The sequence below is a fragment of the Tachysurus fulvidraco genome, chromosome 9, assembly GCF_022655615.1.
Source record: "Tachysurus fulvidraco isolate hzauxx_2018 chromosome 9, HZAU_PFXX_2.0, whole genome shotgun sequence".
Classification (NCBI taxonomy): Eukaryota; Metazoa; Chordata; class Actinopteri; order Siluriformes; family Bagridae; genus Tachysurus; species Tachysurus fulvidraco.
The window spans coordinates 14,661,955-14,670,306 of record NC_062526.1 but is presented as its reverse complement, the minus strand read 5'-3'; the positions used below and the strand labels follow the sequence as shown (position 1 = coordinate 14,670,306).

Genomic DNA, 8,352 nt, shown 5'->3' with positions numbered 1-8,352 from the left:
CAGAGCATGCATCTCAGTTGTTCTTAGTACAACTAAGTTTCTCAAGAACACAGAAACGACAGCAATATTGAGACTCCAAAAACCTTAATAAGCCTTGTAAGCCAAGGTTATCCCCTGTTACTTAAACAATTGTACCCCTAAGACAACTTCCAGACACTGGATTCTTAACCCCATCAATCTCAAGCACTTTTAGATCATTTACTAGAGGCTCGATTATAGCATTACAACCATACGTCTAATATCCTGTGCATAAAAGATGGCACATGAATGTATATTATTCAATGAAGAGTTAAACATAGGGGTGAAATTCCTTAATGTAAAATACTGTATATAGCACCCAATTTGTGTATACCTTTTTTAGAACCCAAAGGATTAGCCGTCTCAAAATCGTCATAAAATAACTGAATTTGTTAGACATCTTTTTCTGTTTAAAATAAAGGATTACTTTTAAAATGTGCAGCATCACTTAAGTCAACATAAACGTATACTTTCGAACATGCCTGGGTTTAAACAATCAATAAGATGTGGATTTTGTAAAATTGACTTTAGTCTTTCTAAAATGGGAATATAAGCACATTTATCTGTTACAACAACTTGATCAAACGTTCCAGTGGTTTTATTTCTCCTGCTATCAAATTTTGTGCTGAGCACTAGTATAAACACTTTACCAAGCCTTTAATGTCTTTGAATCGTGGAAAGACTGTCAATATATCACTTGATTGCATGGGGTCAAGAAGATCCATGTTGTGGAAAAATCGAATGTCAATTTCATTTTCTTCTTGATGGCGTGCTCATCAGAAGAATGGATCATGAATGCAATTGCTTCCTTGCATTCATCCTCACTCAAGATGGTCTCCGGATTAAACTCTGAATGCCTTCTTACAGTTGGTCCACCAGACCCCGCTTCAGCAGACGTCCCTTGTCCTGATTAACAAACCATTTTAAAAGCTTCAACACTGCTTTAAGAATGATAAATGAAGTTAACCCTTAAAAAAGGCATTGCAACAGAACTCCTAAGAAAGATGGCAGAATGAGATATATAAAAAACAAAAAGGTATGAGATTTTGGACACATTGTGTACCTTCAAATGATGCACATCATTCTTTAGCTAAGCCTCTTTATATAGTCTTGATTCTCCATGCTAAGTACCCAGTACCGCTTTCACCATCATAATAATGTTCCTTAGAAAGAGAAGAATACAGATAAAAAGTCTTTCAATTCAACAACAAAATACACCCACCACCTGTAGCATGGGTATGTGAGATCAGCAGCATTACACAGAATTGGAACTCTTGGAATTTTTGGAAAAGGGGTCACTGATGTAAGGGAACAAAGTCACAATTCCTCTGGCATATTTTTCTTTGACCTGCCTTGGTGGTGATGTACTGCAGTAAAAAAAATCAAATAATTAAAAACATTTAAAATAAAAAAGACTGTGTCCTTTGCACAAGTTTAAACAACAAAACATTTTTAGAACTTAAGATCATATATCCACCAAGTAATGATCATGAAGATTACCCATTCTTTTCTGTCATATCAGCTGCCAATATGTTGCCATTTTCCGCCTTGTTTCGTCCCCAAAGACTTCATTCGGTCTTATTCATTTATTATACGCTCCCCACCAGGTTACTGGACAAGGATGGTTTTCACCAACTTAAATATTATAATAAAACAAATATATAAATTAGTCTTAAAAACTGTAAGTCTTGTAAATGAACTTCAATCATAGAAATATCAAATTAATGTTAATTTTTTTAATTTGATTAATGTGTCATGACACCCCCCCCCCCATATAAAATTATTAAAAAATTGATACCCACCTTTTTTTAGCTTCATCGTCTAGCCTCATTCGTTTACTGGAGGAGCTTTGTTCAATAATGACTGTATCCTGTGAGTCACTGGAGTCAATGCATGAAGACGGGGACTGATTTGACTGCCCATGAGAGGCTTGTGGAGAGGTAAAATCCAAGTCTGGTTGCAGATACATTTTTATGGGGAATTATTATTAATAATAAGAATTATTATTAATTAGTATTAACTATATTTCTAATGAGTAATGTAATAAATACAAACCTGCACCATGTTTTATGGTAAGAACTCCAACTGAGGGCTCTGTGATTACATCCTCAAAAACATCATCATCCACCTCAGTCCCCGATTCATCAAAAACCTTCACATTTTCGGGTACAGCTGGGACACCAAACTTTAAAAATGCTTAAAGGGTATTCAAGTTTATGAGAAAGGATATATGACTTACAAGGTTTTACATAGCAATGATGAACTTTGAACATCAGGGCACATGCATTGTGTGACTGTATATATAAAATTACTAGACATCCATCAAGTAACAAAAAAAATCATATTCCTAAAATAATATAATGAAAATATATATAAACATATATTTTTACCAGCAGACAAAAATTCCTCCAGGCTTAGCTTGGTTATCTTGACAAATTTTTGGGCATCCCCAAGTTTCACCTTAACCAGCATGCTCTGAAAGAAATGACCGAGTATTACACAGATTAGAGTGTAAAAAGGTTTCATGCCCAAAATATAAATAAGTACAGAAATTAGTATTTCTGTACTTATCTCTCTCCACCAGCAGCTGGTGTAAGATGGTGTTTTATATAAATCAGTATTTGTAATTAGTTCTAAGAATTGGTCATAAAAGTAGCAAAAAAATAATAATTCTCAAATACCACATTAAATACTTACAGTGATGTGTTTCACTTTTCATCTAAAGTTAAAGGCAGGGTCTCCGAAGTTTGAGAAATGCTCCAGAAAACTGCATTGGGCCACCAAAAATCAAACAAACGTGTAGCCAATGAGCAGAAAGGGGCAGGTCTTGTCAATATGGGCGGAGAGAGTGTTCAGTGCGCATGTATAACATTAGCAGAAAGCGTTTTTAACATTGACGTAGAACCTGTGTTAATATAGGATCAGCTTTCCAGTGCTGGAGAGAATTGAAGGAGCAGGAAGTTGGCCGCATATTCACAGACAGGGGCGTCATAAGTGGGGAGAAAAGGGTGACTGAGTACATAGGGCCCTGGTATGTGAGGGGCCCTCAACGATCATTTTATAATTTGTATTAATGGTATTATTTTATTATCTGCGCGATCTATTTGACAGTTGCGCTTATGTGCTACTTCTAGTTCTCTGCTGCTTTGACACAAATAGACCCCTCCCACCTCGTGCATGCAGCAATGCACAGACTGGACATAATTTTATTGGTTGCCTAGAAGCGATGCAAAACGCGCATTGGCTGTGAGGAATAGTAGAGAGTGCGCGGACTTGGTGGATGATACAGGGGAGTTTGTGAGTGTTCCGCCGGTGTTGAGAGATGCGATACTCGAGCCGCCATTGTACATGATGTCGAAACCAAAATCTGTCTATCAGAAAAGAAAGGAGAGGGAGGAGAGAAAAAGAAAACAAAATGAGGGAAAACAACTCCTCACAAGTTTTTTTCTAAAGAGAGCAGGTGAGATCTAAAGCACTGCACAATGTCAGTGCTAGCCAGTAAAATAAATTCTTGCTAAGTTGCTGCACAATCGTCTCTATTTCCATAAGACACAACTTGTTTCCAAGCATGTGATAAATTATAATTATTGTTATTGTTTATAAATTATAATATTGTTAAAATTGTCTTTAAATATAATAAGCTTGTCATTACTTCCTCTTTTACTGTGTGTTCTTACACTATGCACATCATGTACTGTAACTGATGGTAGAATAAATAGAATAAACATCAGACATGTATTTCATGACTCTGGGTAATTGTAATCCTGTATTCATGCTTGTAGAGGTACTCACACCACAGGAAGAGAAGGTTGTAGATGCAGGAGGCAGCAGTAGGGCCAGAGAAGATGGTGTAGAAACAAAAGCAAACAATTCCTCACAGCCACAGGACAGTGAGAAGGATAATGCGCAGAAACTGGTAGAGGAAGAAAGAAATGATTTTAGTTGTCAGTTTGTAGGTGTTGATCCAGCATTATTGCCAGTGCCCCAGAAGTTGACAAATCAGCAGCAGGATTCAATCATTCTTAAACTGGCAAATCCAAATCCAGAAGAAACTGGTTTAACCAAAATTGCTCCAAAAGATACGACAGGCAAACAATTTCCAAATTATCTACAATATGCTAAAGCAGCCAATGGTCGGGTGAAGATAAAAAGAGATTTGCATCCCATGTCTTCTGTTTTCACATGAGCAAAAACGAACATCCCCAAGTGCTCTTAACAGCAAAAATGGACTCAAATTGGCAAACATAAAATGGCAAAGAATGTATGGAAATTTCCAGAACATGAGACACACAGGCCACAAAAGCAGTGCTACTTGAAATGGAAGACACTGCAGAACTCCTTATTATCAGCTAAAGGAGTAGATAGTAGAAATGCTGCATCTGAAAACTATACTAGTTCAACATTTTCAGTGCAACATTTTCAAACAGTCTGCCTCCTCTTGAGCTCCTTAATGCAATCCATAAAATGCAGCTACAGAGTATTTTTGGAGAGGTCTGTATTGCATTAAGGATATTCTGCACACTGTCTGTGACTGTCGCTGGAGGTGAGCAGGCTTTCAGCAAATTAAAGTTAGTGAAAAACTATCTGAGGTCAACAATGTCTCAGGAGAGACTAAATAGTCTCACACTTCTGTCTATTGAGAGCAAGTTAGCAAAAAAATTGGACTTTAAAGATCTCATCAGTGATTTCACCAACAAGAAGACCCGCCAATGGGCATTAGGACAGTGACCATGTCCGTGCATGTCAATATCAGCATCCAATTTTTTTGTATTTATTTTGTTTATTGTTTTTTTTTTTAGATTTAGCCAGATCTGCTTTTGAGGCAAGGTGCTATTTGCACTTTTTCTTCTTTTTTTGGAAATACTGCAATGTTTTACATCACAAAGGATGTTGATTGTTTCATGTTTGATTGTATTTGTAAATAAAACACAGTTCAATTAAATATTGTTAAACTGCAATTTTTTTATGAAAAGATACTGAGTTGTTCCATCTATTTTAAAGGTTAGGACATATTATGATCAAAATATGATATGCAGTGCTGCTGCATTGACATGAATGCAAATAACACATTGTTATACTATTTTATACATGATATACTTCAATGCTGAAAGGCAGTAATTCACAAGTGGTTACTAAATCACTGAATCACATGTCCTGTCTATAGTAATGCAAATTTTAATATACTAATTGCTATTCATTTTACATTATCATTAAAAAAAGTGAAATGGGGCACCCACACGGTATCTTTGCATAGGGCCCACGATCCCGTGCTACGCCCCTGTTCACAGATACTTAAGTAAAGTTGGCTGCATATTCACAGATTCGAGTTTCCCGAGTCAATAACTCCTGAGCTAAACACTCTTATTACACACATAACACCTTTTTTATCATAGTAATGTAGAAAGGCAGCTACAACGCAGCTACAACCCAATTTTCCTCAATATCAGCTTTCCTCCGCATTGGAAAAAATACATAAGTCTCTATGTGCGAACACCTTTATTACATTTACAGCATTTAGCAGACGCCCTTATCCAGAGCGACTTACATTTTTATCTCATTTTTATACAACCAAGCAATTGAGGGTTAAGGGCCTTGCTCAGGGGCCCAGCAGTGGGAAACTGGTGGACGTAGGAATCGAACTCACAATCTTCCGATTAGTAGCCCAACACCTTAACCACTAGGCTATCACATCTTAATCACTAGGCTATCACACCTAAGAGACAGATTCCAAGGGACCGTCTGCAAAGTGCAAAAACCGAAAAGCGAATACAAAAAGTAGTCAAGAACTTCACTGTAATACACTGTACTGTCACCAAATTCAGATCACACATCACCTATGTCATGATAGATATACTACAACACTTATTTGGGGAAAATGTTTTTTTGTTTATTTTTTATGATTTTTTATAATCTAAAAAAATCAATAACTTTACTGTAATACACTGTACTGTCACCAAACTCAGATCACACATCACTGATGTCCTGATAGACACCATTGCAGTGTTGTAACTTAATCTAAATACTTTAGAATTCTTTCCTTCTTGAGCATCTGTAAGTGTTTTACCTTTTGTAATATTTAAGTGTCCCTTAATTTTGCTCTTTGTGAAAAGATGGATCTCAAAATCATACAGTCACTGCTGGACAGAAGAAAATATATTTATATAATTTATTCATGGCTGTCCAAAATAAAAATAAATGTTCAATTTTTATGGGTTTTGCCTATTCTGACAGGGCTATGAAACTTATAAGCAGAAATGTAGATTAGAATGTTTCAGCAGACTGCCAGAGTTTGAGAATCACCAACTACTGTTTACATTAATTGCCTGTTACAGACTACATAATGTTTAAATGAAATAAATTACATTAAAATGAATCCCTTTAGTAATGTGGATGTTACTGGATTACCACCCCTTTAAAATTATATAAAAATATGTAAAATCAAAATTAAATACAGCTTTCAAATTTCAGTATGGAACTAGGTTACATTCAGATTCTCCCCACACTTGCTTATTGGTTGGAGACAAAAATCAAGTTACTGTCCAAAATGTAAAATGTAATTTTTTTAGAATGCATACTTTTCATTAATATAATGTTGTTTCTGTGTAATTTCTTCATACATGCAAAAGTATGAAGACAAAACTTTTTTTTCCCTAGATTTTAAAAGGTTGTCTGGTGGCTACTGCCTTTAAACCAATCAAATTATGGTTGCAGGGTGTGACTAAGTCAGTAGCCATTCAGCTACTTACATTTAACCTGTTAATTATGCATGCAGACATGCATGTTGCTCCTTATAAGCTGGTGAAGTCTATAAATGCCATCATGTTTTAGTTTGTAAAAACTACGATTGGGGCGAGTCGTCTGACATTTTATCCTCTGGTCAAGTCTCATTGTTAGGCCTACATATAAATATGTTTTGTTTTGCTTTTAATGATAATATTTTAACTGTAGCCTATGGTTTAGTTAGTGGGTTAGTGGTGAGGGTAGGAACGTAGATCGACTGGTAAACCACACCACAACAGATCCGCCTGTCGATCTCCCGCTCCATCCTTCCCTCACTCGTGAATAGGACCCCAAGATACTTAAACTCCTCCACTTGAGGCAGGAACTCTCTACCAACCTGAAGGGGACAAGCCACCCTTTTCTGGCTGAGAACCATGGCCTCGGACTTGGAGGTGCTGATTCTCATCCCCACCGCTTCACACTTGGCTGCAAACCATCCCAGTGCACGCTGAAGGTCCTGATTTGAAGAAGCCAACAGGACAACATCATCTGCAAAAAGCAGAGACGAAATCCTGTGGTCCCGAAACCGGACTTCCTCCGGCCCCCGACTGCGCCTAGAAATCCTGTCCATATAAATAATGAACAGGACCGGTGACAAAGGACAGTCCTGTCGGAGTCCAACATGTACTGGGAACAAGTCTGATCACAAGATGGTGGCACGGCAGTAGCACGATAGCCTCTCTGGATTCAATAAGGTGCATTTACATTTTTTACGTTTTTATTTCCGGTTTTTAGCCTGACCAGTGCTTCTACATGGATGCCAGCGGTGTTCATGTATACAACCACCAGGACCTAACAAAGTACAGAAATCGTGTAACAACCAACCTGCACGATGATGCACTGGATAGGCTTGCTGCGGAGACCAGGCCTCCAGTCCCCGGTGTCGCCTGATACCAGAGACCAGGAGAGGGGACGCCGAAAGCGGTGCGCGAGGAAGCGGAAGCGCGGTAAGCGAGCGGGTGTCCGTGCTAGGCTAAAAACAAACCCTAACCGGCCGGCTCTCCCGTCCATTCTACTAGCCAACGTTTGAACGCTCTACACGGAGAGAGGTTAGAAACTGCTGCGTGTTTGTTTTCACGGAGACGTGGCTCAGCGACAGAGTTCCAGACGCCGCCATTCAGCTGGACGGGCTAACTTCATTTAGAGTCGACAGAAATGCAGCTCTGTGCGGTAAGACTCGCGGTGGTGGTGTGTGTGTTTATATCAACACGGAATGGTGCAAGAACGCTTGGACTGGTGCTTTTTTCTACTTACTGCTCATCGTCAGTGGAGTTTGTGACTGTTAGATGCAGACCATTTTATTTACTACTGTTTACATTGTCGGAGTTTACATTCCTCCTAGCACTAATGCTAAAGAGGCGCTAAGTGAGCTATACGGAGCTATTAGCGACCTACAGAATGTTCACCCCGACGGACTTTTAATCATTGCCGGAGATTTCAACCATGCAAATCTTAAGTCAGTGCTCCCTAAATTCCATCAACATGTGGACTTTTTCTACGAGAGGTGAAAACACGCTGGATCTTGTTTACACAAACATTCCCGGTGCGTACCGT

General features: G+C 38.2%; 1 long non-coding RNA gene across 1 annotated transcript; it reads right to left on the bottom strand.

Annotated features, from left to right (window-relative positions):
* Positions 1–214: 214 nt before the first annotated feature.
* On the bottom strand, positions 215–3,456 carry LOC113639817. Its single transcript, XR_007143955.1, has 6 exons — positions 2,716–3,456; positions 2,409–2,493; positions 2,074–2,214; positions 1,821–1,971; positions 1,082–1,653; positions 215–924 (listed from the first exon to the last, which is right to left on the bottom strand). It is a non-coding gene; the product is annotated as an uncharacterized LOC113639817 (long non-coding RNA).
* Between the last annotated feature and the right edge of the window lie 4,896 nt (positions 3,457–8,352).